This window comes from Bacillus rossius, unplaced genomic scaffold, assembly GCF_032445375.1.
Source record: "Bacillus rossius redtenbacheri isolate Brsri unplaced genomic scaffold, Brsri_v3 Brsri_v3_scf939, whole genome shotgun sequence".
NCBI classification, from domain to species: Eukaryota; Metazoa; Arthropoda; class Insecta; order Phasmatodea; family Bacillidae; genus Bacillus; species Bacillus rossius.
The window spans coordinates 3,121-15,912 of record NW_026963183.1 but is presented as its reverse complement, the minus strand read 5'-3'; the positions used below and the strand labels follow the sequence as shown (position 1 = coordinate 15,912).

Sequence of the window (12,792 nt, the reverse complement as noted above, 5' to 3'; positions counted from 1 at the left end):
ATCATTCAATCGGTAGTAGCGACGGGCGGTGTGTACAAAGGGCAGGGACGTAATCAACGCGAGCTTATGACTCGCGCTTACTGGGAATTCCTCGTTCATGGGGTACAATTGCAAGCCCCAATCCCTAGCACGAAGGAGGTTCAACGGGTTACCCGGCCCTTTCGGGCTAGGAGGACACGCTGATTCCTTCAGTGTAGCGCGCGTGCGGCCCAGAACATCTAAGGGCATCACAGACCTGTTATTGCTCAATCTCGTGCGGCTAGAAGCCGCCTGTCCCTCTAAGAAGATCATTTGTCGCCGGTAGCACGAAGGGATACCGGAAGCGACTAGTTAGCAGGCCAGAGTCTCGTTCGTTATCGGAATTAACCAGACAAATCGCTCCACCAACTAAGAACGGCCATGCACCACCACCCACCGAATCAAGAAAGAGCTCTCAATCTGTCAATCCTTCCGGTGTCCGGGCCTGGTGAGGTTTCCCGTGTTGAGTCAAATTAAGCCGCAGGCTCCACTCCTGGTGGTGCCCTTCCGTCAATTCCTTTAAGTTTCAGCTTTGCAACCATACTTCCCCCGGAACCCAAAAGCTTTGGTTTCCCGGAAGCTGCCCGCCGAGTCATCGGAGGAACTTCGGCGGATCGCTAGCTGGCATCGTTTATGGTTAGAACTAGGGCGGTATCTGATCGCCTTCGAACCTCTAACTTTCGTTCTTGATTAATGAAAACACACATGGCAAATGCTTTCGCTTAGGTTCGTCTTGCGACGATCCAAGAATTTCACCTCTAACGTCGCAATACGAATGCCCCCGTTTGTCCCTGTTAATCATTACCTCGGGTTCCGAAAACCAACAAAATAGAACCGAGGTCCTATTCCATTATTCCATGCACACAATATTCAGGCGAAACACTGCCTGCTTTGAGCACTCTAATTTGTTCAAAGTAAACGTGCCGGCCCACCTCGACACTCGGTGAAGAGCACCGCGGTAGGATTGCATCGGACCGCCGACGCGCGGGGCCCAAGCATGCACCCCGGGACGAAACACCCGCATCCAACCCGGCCTCCGCGAAGAGGTTACGAGAGGAGGGGCGAACGCCCGAGGGAAGGGGCTTGCCGCGGCCGACCGCATCCACCGGCAGGACGTCCGCACGGGCATGCCAGTTAGACACCGACGAACGGTGAACCGACAGCGTGGGACACAAGTCCAACTACGAGCTTTTTAACCGCAACAACTTTAATATACGCTATTGGAGCTGGAATTACCGCGGCTGCTGGCACCAGACTTGCCCTCCAATGGATACTCGTTAAAGGGTTTAAAGTGTTCTCATTCCGATTACGGGGCCTCGGATGAGTCCCGTATCGTTATTTTTCGTCACTACCTCCCCGTGCCGGGAGTGGGTAATTTGCGCGCCTGCTGCCTTCCTTGGATGTGGTAGCCGTTTCTCAGGCTCCCTCTCCGGAATCGAACCCTGATTCCCCGTTACCCGTTACAACCATGGTAGGCGCAGAACCTACCATCGACAGTTGATAAGGCAGACATTTGAAAGATGCGTCGCCGGTACGGAGACCGTGCGATCAGCACAAAGTTATCCAGAGTCACCAAAGCAAACGGACGCAGACGAGCCACGCCGATTGGTTTTGATCTAATAAAAGCATCCCTCCCATTTCTGGTCGGGACTCAGTTCAGCATGTATTAGCTCTAGAATTACCACAGTTATCCAAGTCATGTGGTACGATCTAAGGAACCATAACTGATTTAATGAGCCATTCGCGGTTTCACCTTATTTTGGCTTGCACTTAGACATGCATGGCTTAATCTTTGAGACAAGCATATGACTACTGGCAGGATCAACCAGGGAGCTGCTAGCAGCTTTTTTTTTCGTTCGGAGGAACCTCCCGGGTCCGCAGAGCACCGGGTCCGAATCTTATGATGTACATTTTTTTTTCCTTCTGTATCAACAAGTACGGGGGCGACTTCCCAATATCGACACCCGCTTTGCAATTGCAAAGTCTTTCCTTCCATCTCTAATTAATTTTCCTAGGGAGTAGGCGAGGCCAAACTTCCAAGGCTTTCACTGGCGAATATATCGCGCTCTTAGAAACTCGCATGGTACTTGGCGAGTGGATTTCAAATTATATGATCGGTGCCCACATTCGGGCGCGGCCCACTGCGGGAGCAGACCGTTGGCCCGTGGGCTCGCTGTGAACTAATTTGCCCACTGGTCCGAAAAGTATTCATTTCTAAACACCTTTGGCCAGGGCTGAAGACCGCGACTAACCCCTTTGAAACTTGTCTCTCAGGGAGCTGCGATCCATCAAACATTTCATTGTTAACAGAGGGGAACCATTACTTGGTTAAGACGATAGGACACGCGTTCCCCACCATTTCGCATCCAATCGAATTGCCGCACAAGAGCTCGTTACCTGAGAAAGGTATAGCATTGGCTCGCAGCTAGTGTATTGCAGTTCAGACAGATAGGCCACTTTAGATAGTTCTTAGTGTTCACAGTTATCACCAAGACTAGACCCATATGGATTTAATTCTTCAAGGAGCAGCGGTCCACCAATAAGAGAGATGAAGACATGTTTTCGGATGGCCACAACGCCCCCTCGCCACCCAAATGTGCATGTTTTAAGTGTACATTGGGAGTCGACGGAACATCGGGAGTCCGCTTGCTTTCTCCGGATCAGCTGCCACCCCCCTGATCTACCAGATAGACAAGAACATGTCTTCTCCACCAATCTCATCCACCGAAGCTCCGATCATGGCTTCTTCTACCTTTATACTGATATACCCCCACGGAGCAACATGCGGGCAAGGGAACTCTTGCTACCCTTCAGTAAAGCAGGTATCTCTTATAGATGGTGACTGCACCTTGGCCAGGATTGAAGACCGCGACTAACCCCTTTGAAACTTGTCTCTCAGGGAGCTGCGATCCATCAAACATTTCATTGTTAACAGAGGGGAACCATTACTTGGTTAAGACGATAGGACACGCGTTCCCCACCATTTCGCATCCAATCGAATTGCCGCACAAGAGCTCGTTACCTAAGAAAGGTATAGCATTGGCTCGCAGCTAGTGTATTGCAGTTCAGACAGATAGGCCACTTTAGATAGTTCTTAGTGTTCACAGTTATCACCAAGACTAGACCCATATGGAATTAATTCTTCAAGGAGCAGCGGTCCACCAATAAGAGAGATGAAGACATGTTTTCGGATGGCCACAACGCCCCCTCGCCACCCAAATGTGCATGTTTCAAGTGTACATTGGGAGTCGACGGAACATCGGGAGTCCGCTTGCTTTCTCCGGATCAGCTGCCACCCCCCTGATCTACCAGATAGACAAGAACATGTCTTCTCCGCCAATCTCATCCACCGAAGCTCCGATCATGGCTTCTTCTACCTTTATACTGATATACCCCCACGGAGCAACATGCGGGCAAGGGAACTCTTGCTACCCTTCAGTAAAGCAGGTATCTCTTATAGATGGTGACTGCACCTTGGCCAGGATTGAAGACCGCGACTAACCCCTTTGAAACTTGTCTCTCAGGGAGCTGCGATCCATCAAACATTTCATTGTTAACAGAGGGGAACCATTACTTGGTTAAGACGACCGGACACGCGTTCCCCACCATTTCGCATCCAATCGAATCGCCGCACAAGAGCTCGTTACCTGAGAAAGGTATAGCATTGGCTCGCAGCTTGTGTATTGCAGTTCAGACAGATAGGCCACTTTAGATAGTTCTTCGTGTTCACAGTTAAGACCACGGCTAGACCCATATGGAATTAATTCTTCAAGGAGCAGCGGTACACCAAGCATTTCATTGTGTACTAGAAAGCACCTCTACCATGTAACAAACATACGACCACCAAATTTCTGCTTACTTCCCCCAGCGGATAGTATTTGCTAGTATCATCCACAAAGTAAATCAATTTTTTCAATGTACCGCTTCTTGGGGGAACTGGGCATGAATCAATCAAGCATTTTGAGGTAGCATGTCCGCTTCACCGCGAGGTGCTCTGAATACCATTATACATTCTTTTTCATCATCCACTTTCAGACCACTACAAGACCCATACTGAATTAATTCCTCAAGGAGCTGCAGTCCACAAAACATTTTACTGTGTACTAGAGGGCACCTCCACCATGTAACAGAAAACATACAACCTTCTTAATTTAATTCTGCATTGTTTCCCAGACGATTTGTTAGCCATACAACAGTACCATCCACAGTAATTCACCTCTTTGAAATCCAATGCATTGTAGAGAAACTGAGGTGGTAGCATTCAAACCGTTCTGTAATGTTAATTCTGCTTCATAGAAAGGTGCTACAGGTTCCACAATAATTAATTGGATATTTTTGCAATATATATAGGGCGAGAAAACTCGGGGGGACTCCCTTTTCATTTATGTACATATTCTTTCCATATTGCAAATAATTCCAATTTTTCCCGATTGCATGTCCCCCTAATATACCCAAAATGGGCCTATCGATGGGTTCACAAAGGTACCCAAAATATGAGATTTTGACTGAAAGAGGCTGGCTAACTTCCGGGAACATGATCATAGGAAATAGGTCAAAATCCCGAATCGCAGTTGTTTACGAACAACCACGAACGGAGACTTAAAATAACCTATAAGGCTGGAATTCATGGGGCCTGTATAACAGGCATTTACACAGACTCTCGGGAGGGAGGGCTCTGTGGCCGGGAGAATTTTCTGGCTCCCCGCCCGAAACTTTTCAGAGTCCCTAATGCCTGCTTGAATGTGAATAAGCAGAGCCCGGTAGCTGATATTTTGCCGGGGTGTGGAGGCCCCGGTCGCCGCCAAATTCCTCTGGTCACAGCTTGTGTTAATACACATGTTAATTTTACATGCAAACCACCAATGACAATTTTCCTCGGCCGCGGAGGCCTCGGTCGCCGCCAGAATTTTCTGGTTCCCGCTCAATATATTGCAGAGTCCTGCAGGCCTGCTTCTGTAGGAATATGCAGAGCCCGGTAGCTGATATTTTGCCGGGGTGAGGAGGCCTCGGTCGCCGCCAAATTCCTCTCATCCCAGCTTGTGTTAATACACATGTTAATTTTACATGCAAAACCACCAATTACCATTTCCTCGGCCGCGGAGGCCTCGGTCGCCGGGAGATTTTCCTGGCTCCCCGCTCAATATACTGCACAGTCCCGCAGGCCTGTCTCCAGTGGAATACACACAGTCCGAGAGCCGAAAATTTGCCGGGGTGTGGAGGCCTCGGTCGCCAACAGATTGCCATAGGCTCTGGCTGCAATATTTACCGTGTATTTTTTCCCTCCAGAGACACCACTACACCCTATATAACCCAAAATGGGCCTTGACGCGTGTACACGCGGAGCCCGAGCGCCGAGAGTTCTCCCGGCCGCGGAGGCCTCGGTCGCCGGGAGAATTTCAACGGCCCCTGCTCGAAATTTTTCTAAGTCCAGAATGCCTGCTTCTCCCAGCCTGTGTTAATACACATGTTAATTTAACATGTAAAATCACCAAGGACCATTTCCTCGGCCGCGGAGGCCTCGGTCACCGCCAGAATTTTCTGGCTGCCCGCTCCCCATGGGTAGACGCGCTGCCCAAGCGCCGAGAGTTCTCCCGGCCGCGGAGGCCTCGGTCGCCGGGAGAATTTCTCCGGCCCCTGCTCGAAATTTTTCAAAGTCCAGAATGCCTGCTTCTCCCAGCATGTGTTAATACACATGTTAATTTAACATGTAATATTACCAATGACCTTTTCCTCGGCCGCGGAGGCCTCGGTCGCCGCCAGAATTTTCTGGCTGCCCGCTCCCCATGGGTAGACGCGGAGCCCGAGCGCCGAGAGTTCTCCCGGCCGCGGAGGCCTCGGTCGCCGGGAGAATTTCTCCGGCCCCTGCTCGAAATTTTTCAAAGTCCAGAATGCCTAGTTCTCCCAGCCTGTGTTAATACACATGTTAATTTAACATGTAAAATTACCAAGGATTATTATCCCGGCCGCAGAGGCCTCGGTCGCCGCCAGAAATTTCTGGCTCCCCGCTCAATGTATTGCAGAGTCCCGCAGGCTTGCTTCTCCAAGCCTGTGTTAATACACATGTTAATTTAACATGTAAAATTACAGAGGATTATTTCCCCGGCCGCGGAGGCCTCGGTCGCCGCCAGAATTTTCTGGCTGCCCGCTCAATGTATTGCAGAGTCCCGCAGGCTTGCTTCTCCAAGCCTGTGTTAATACACATGTTAATTTAACATGCAAAATCACCAATGACAAATTCCTCGGCCGCGGAGGCCTCGATCGCCGGGAAAATGTTCTGGCTCCCTGCTCGAATTTTTTTTCTAAGTCCCGATTCGCTATTACAGGCTGGCGCACGGAGTCCGAGGGGCGTAAATATGCCGGGTAGTGGTGCCTTCCGTCGCCGAGACATTTTACAATTGCCTGGGAGCAGTATTTAACATGTTAATTTTTTCCCCTCGTGACACCACTACCCCCTATATAACGCAAAATGGGCCTTGCCAAGGGGGCGCGCAACGCCCGAGCGCGGGCGTTTTTCCCGGCCGCCGAGACCTCCATCGCCGGGAGAATGTCTTCAGCTATTTGCTAGATTTCCCGATTCGCCCCGCACGACAAACAACCACGAACGAGGTGGTTTTCGAGAGTTCTCCCGGCCGCGGAGGCCTCGGTCGCAGGGAGAATTTCCCTGGCCCCTGCTCGAAATTTTTCTAAGTCCAGAATGCCTGCATCTCCCAGCCTGTGTTAAAACACATGTTAATTTAACATGTAAAATTACCAATGACCATTTCCTCGGCCGCAGAGGCCTCGGTCGCAGCCAGAATTTTCTGGCTCCCTGCTCAATATATTGCAGAGTCCCGCATGCTTGCTTCTCCAAGCCTGTGTTAATACACATGTTAATTTAACATGTAAAATTACCGAGGATTATTTCCCCGGCCGCGGAGGCCTCGGTCGCCGCCAGAAATTTCTGGCTCCCCGCTCAATATATTGCAGCGACCCGCAGGCTTGCTTCTCCCAGCCTGTGTTAATACACATGTTAATTTAACATGTAAAATCACCAAGGACCATTTCCTCGGCCGCGGAGGCCTCGGTCGCCGCCAGAATTTTCTGGCTGCCCGCTCCCCATGTGTAGACGCGGAGCCCGAGCGCCGAGAGTTCTCCCGGCCGCGGAGGCCTCGTAGCCGGGAGAATTTCTCGGGCCCCTGCTCGAAATTTTTCTAAGTCCAGAATGCCTGCTTCTCCCAGCCTGTGTTAATACACATGTTAATTTAACATGTAATTTTACCAATGACCTTTTCCTCGGCCGCGGAGGCCTCGGTCGCCGCCAGAATTTTCTGGCTCCCGGCTCAATATATTACAGAGTCCCGCAGGCCTGTCTCCAGTGGAATACACACAGTCCGAGAGCCGAAAATTTGCCGGGGTGTGGAGGCCTCGGTCGCCAACAGATTGCCATAGGCTCTGGCTGCAATATTTACCGTGTATTTTTTCCCTCCAGAGACACCACTACCCCCTATAAAACCCAAAATAGGCCTTGCGGTGGGTACACGCAGAGCCCGAGCGCCGAAGTTCTCCCGGCCGCGGAGGCCTCGGTCGCCGGGAGAATTTCTCCGGCCCCTGCTCGAAATTTTTCAAAGTCCAGAATGCCTGCTTCTCCCAGCCTGTGTTAATACACATGTTAATTTAACATGTTAAATTATCGAGGATTATTTCCCCGGCCGTGGAGGCCTCGGTCGCCGCCAGAATTTTCTGGCTCCCCGCTCAATATATTGCAGAGTCCCGCAGGCTTGCTTCTCCCAGCCTGTGTTAATACACATGTTAATTTAACATGTAAAATCACCGAGGACCATTTCCTCGGCCGCGGAGGCCTCGGTCGCCGCCAGAATTTTCTGGCTCACCTCTCAATGTATTGCAGAGTCCCGCAGGCTTGGTTCTCCAAGCCTGTGTTAATACACATGTTAATTTAACATGTAAAATTACCGAGGATTATTTCCCCGGCCGCGGAGGCCTCGGTCGCCGCCAGAATTTTCTGGCTCCCCGCTCAATGTATTGCAGAGTCCCGCAGGCTTGGTTCTCCAAGCCTGTGTTAATACACATGTTAATTTAACATGTAAAATTACCGAGGATTATTTCCCCGGCCACGGAGGCCTCGGTCGCCGACAGAATTGTCTGGCTCCCTGCTCGAATTTTTTCTAAGTCCCGATTCGCTATTACAGGCTGGCGCACGGAGTCAGAGGGGCGGGAATTCGCCGGGTAGTGGTGCCTTCCGTCGCCGAGACATTTTTCTATTGCCTGGAAGCTGTATTTAACATGTTAATTTTTTCCCCCTCGGGACACCACTACCCCCTATATAACCCAACATGGGCCTTGCCGCGGGTACACGCGGAGCCCGAGCGCCGAGTGTTCTCCCGGCCGCGGAGGCCTCGGTCGCCGGGAGAATTTCTCCGGCCCCTGCTCGAAATTTTTCAAAGTCCAGAATGCCTGCTTCTCCCAGCCTGTGTTAATACACATGTTAATTTAACATGTTAAATTACCGAGGATTATTTCCCCGGCCGTGGAGGCCTCGGTCGCCGCCAGAATTTTCTGGCTCCCCGCTCAATATATTGCAGAGTCCCGCAGGCTTGCTTTTCCCAGCCTGTGTTAATACACATGTTAATTTAACATGTAAAATTACCAATGACCATTTCCTCGGCCGCAGAGGCCTCGGTCGCCGCCAGAATTTTCTGGCTCCCCGCTCAATGTATTGCAGAGTCCCGCAGGCATGCTTCTCCAAGCCTGTGTTAATACACATGTTAATTTAACATGTTAAATTACCGAGGATTATTTCCCCGGCCGTGGAGGCCTCGGTCGCCGCCAGAATTTTCTGGCTCCCCGCTCAATATATTGCAGAGTCCCGCAGGCTTGCTTTTCCCAGCCTGTGTTAATACACATGTTAATTTAACATGTAAAATCACCAAGGACCATTTCCTCGGCCGCGGAGGCCTCGGTCGCCGCCAGAATTTTCTGGCTTCCCGCTCCCCATGGGTAGACGCGGAGCCCGAGCGCCGAGAGTTCTCCACGGCCGCGGAGGCCTCGGTCGCCGGGAGAATTTCTCCGGCCCCTGCTCGAAATTTTTCAAAGTCTAGAATGCCTAGTTCTCCCAGCCTGTGTTAATACACATGTTAATTTAACATGTAAAATTACCAAGGATTATTATCCCGGCCGCAGAGGCCTCGGTCGCCGCCAGAAATTTCTGGCTCCCCGCTCAATGTATTGCAGCGTCCCGCAGGCTTGCTTCTCCAAGCCTGTGTTAATACACATGTTAATTTAACATGTAAAATTACAGAGGATTATTTCCCCGGCCGCGGAGGCCTCGGTCGCCGCCAGAATTTTCTGGCTGCCCGCTCAATGTATTGCAGAGTCCCGCAGGCTTGCTTCTCCAAGCCTGTGTTAATACACATGTTAATTTAACATGCAAAATCACCAATGACAAATTCCTCGGCCGCGGAGGCCTCGATCGCCGGGAAAATGTTCTGGCTCCCTGCTCGAATTTTTTTTCTAAGTCCCGATTCGCTATTACAGGCTGGCGCACGGAGTCCGAGGGGCGTAAATATGCCGGGTAGTGGTGCCTTCCGTCGCCGAGACATTTTACAATTGCCTGGGAGCAGTATTTAACATGTTAATTTTTTCCCCTCGGGACACCACTACCCCCTATATAACCCAAAATGGGCCTTGCCAAGGGGGCGCGCAACGCCCGAGCGCGGGCGTTTTTCCCGGCCGCCGAGGCCTCCATCGCCGGGAGAATGTCTTCAGCTATTTGCTAGATTTCCCGATTCGCCCCGCACGGCAAACAACCACGAACGAGGTGGTTTTCGAGAGTTCTCCCGGCCGCGGAGGCCTCGGTCGCCGGGAGAATTTCTCGGGCCCCTGCTCGAAATTTTTCTAAGTCCAGAATGCCTGCATCTCCCAGCCTGTGTTAAAACACATGTTAATTTAACATGTAAAATTACCAATGACCATTTCCTCGGCCGCAGAGGCCTCGGTCGCAGCCAGAATTTTCTGGCTCCCTGCTCAATATATTGCAGAGTCCCGCATGCTTGCTTCTCCCAGCCTGTGTTAATACACATGGTTATTTAACATGTAAAATTACCGAGGATTATTTCCCTGGCCGCAGAGGCCGCGGTCGCCGCCAGAATTTTCTGGCTCCCCGCTCAATGTATTGCAGAGTCCCGCAGGCTTGCTTCTCCAAGCCTGTGTTAATACACATGTTAATTTAACATGTAAAATTACCGAGGATTATTTCCCCGGCCGCGGAGGCCTCGGTCGCCGCCAGAATTTTCTGGCTCCCCGCTCAATATATTGCAGCGACCCGCAGGCTTGCTTCTCCCAGCCTGTGTTAATACACATGTTAATTTAACATGTAAAATTACCGAGGATTATTTCCCCGGCCGCGGAGGCTTCGGTCGCCGCCAGAATTTTCTGGCTCCCGGCTCAATATATTACAGAGTCCCGCAGGCCTGTCTCCAGTGGAATACACACAGTCCGAGAGCCGAAAATTTGCCGGGGTGTGGAGGCCTCGGTCGCCAACAGATTGCCATAGGCTCTGGCTGCAATATTTACCGTGTATTTTTTCCCTCCAGAGACACCACTACCCCCTATATAACCCAAAATGGGCCTTGCGGCGTGTACACGCGGAGCCCGAGCGCCGAAGTTCTCCCGGCCGCGGAGGCCTCGGTCGCCGGGAGAATTTCTCCGGCCCCTGCTCGAAATTTTTCAAAGTCCAGAATGCCTGCTTCTCCCAGCCTGTGTTAATACACATGTTAATTTAACATGTAAAATTACCGAGGATTATTTCCCCGGCCGCGGAGGCCTCGGTCGCCGCCAGAATTTTCTGGCTCCCCGCTCAATGTATTGCAGAGTCCCGCAGGCTTGCTTCTCCCAGCCTGTGTTAATACACATGTTAATTTAACATGTAAAATCATTGAGGACCATTTCCTCGGCCGCGGAGGCCTCGGTCGCCGCCAGAATTTTCTGGCTCCCCGCTCAATGTATTGCAGAGTCCCGCAGGCTTGCTTCTCCCAGCCTGTGTTAATACACATGTTAATTTAACATGTAAAATCAACAAGGACCATTTCCTCGGCCGCGGAGGCCTCGGTCGCCGCCAGAATTTTCTGGCTGCCCGCTCCCCATTGGTAGACGCGGAGCCCGAGCGCCGAGAGTTCTCCCGGCCGCGGAGGCCTCGGTCGCCGGGAGAATTTCTCCGGCCCCTGCTCGAAATTTTTCAAAGTCCAGAATGCCTGCTTCTCCCAGCATGTGTTAATACACATGTTAATTTAACATGTAATATTACCAATGACCTTTTCCTCGTCCGCGGAGGCCTCGGTCGCCGCCAGAATTTTCTGGCTGCCCGCTCCCCATGGGTAGACGCGCTGCCCGAGCGCCGAGATTTCTCCCGGCCGCGGAGGCCTCTGTCGCCGGGAGAATTTCTCTGGCCCCTGCTCGAAATTTTTCAAAGTCCAGAATGCCTAGTTCTCCCAGCCTGTGTTAATACACATGTTAATTTAACATGTAAAATTACCAAGGATTATTATCCCGGCCGCAGAGGCCTCGGTCGCCGCCAGAAATTTCTGGCTCCCCGCTCAATGTATTGCAGAGACCCGCAGGCTTGCTTCTCCAAGCCTGTGTTAATACACATGTTAATTTAACATGTAAAATTACCGAGGATTATTTCCCCGGCCGCGGAGGCCTCGATCGCCGCCAGAGCCAGAAATTTCTGGCTCCCCGCTCAATATATTGCAGCGACCCGCAGGCTTGCTTCTCCCAGCCTGTGTTAATACACATGTTAATTTAACATGTAAAATCACCAAGGACCATTTCCTCGGCCGCGGAGGCCTCGGTCGCCGCCAGAATTTTCTGGCTGCCCGCTCCCCATGTGTAGACGCGGAGCCCGAGCGCCGAGAGTTCTCCCGGCCGCGGAGGCCTCGGTCGCCGCCAGAATTTTCTGGCTCCCCCGCTCAATGTATTGCAGAGTCCCGCAGGCTTGCTTCTCCAAGCCTGTGTTAATACACATGTTAATTTAACATGCAAAATCACCAATGACAATTTCCTCGGCCGCGGAGGCCTCCATCGCCGGGAGAATTTTCTGGCTCTCTGCTCGAATTTTTTCTAAGTCCCGATTCGCTATTACAGGCTGGCGCACGGAGTCCGAGGGGCGGAAATATGCCGGGTAGTGGTGCCTTCCGTCGCCGAGACATTTTACAATTGCCTGGGAGCAGTATTTAACATGTTAATTTTTTCCCCCTCGGGACACCACTACCCCCTATATAACCCAAAATGGGCCATGCAATGGGTGCCCACAACGCCCGAGCGCGGGCATTTTTCCCGGGCGCCGAGGCCTCGATCGCCGGGAGAATGTCTCCAGCTATTTGCATGATGTCCCGATTCGCCCCACAAGGCGAACAACCACGAACGAGGTGGTTTTCGTTCGTGGTTGTTTTCGTTCGTGGTTGTTTACTGTTCGTGGTTGTTTTCATTCGTGGTTGTTGTGCGTTCGTGGTTGTTGTCGTTCGGGGTTGTTTTCCGTTCGTGGTTGTTGTCGTTCGTGGTTGTTGTCGTTCGTGGTTGTTGTCGTTCGTGGTTGTTTTCCGTTCGTGGTTGTTTTACGTTCGTGGTTGTTTTCGAGGCAATTGGTACTTTGAAAATTTCAATCGGTTAGCTAGAAAAAATTCTCCCGGCGGTGATTGCCTTGATCGCCGGGAGAATTTTCTGGCTCCCCGATAAAATTTTTTCCAAGTCCCGATTCGCTCTTACTAGCTGGCGCACGGA

At 51.4% G+C, this 12,792-nt stretch overlaps 1 pseudogene; it reads right to left on the bottom strand.

Moving 5' to 3' along the window:
• Nucleotides 1-1,850, bottom strand: LOC134546050 (small subunit ribosomal RNA; annotated as a pseudogene; the record flags this gene model as incomplete).
• Between the last annotated feature and the right edge of the window lie 10,942 nt (nucleotides 1,851-12,792).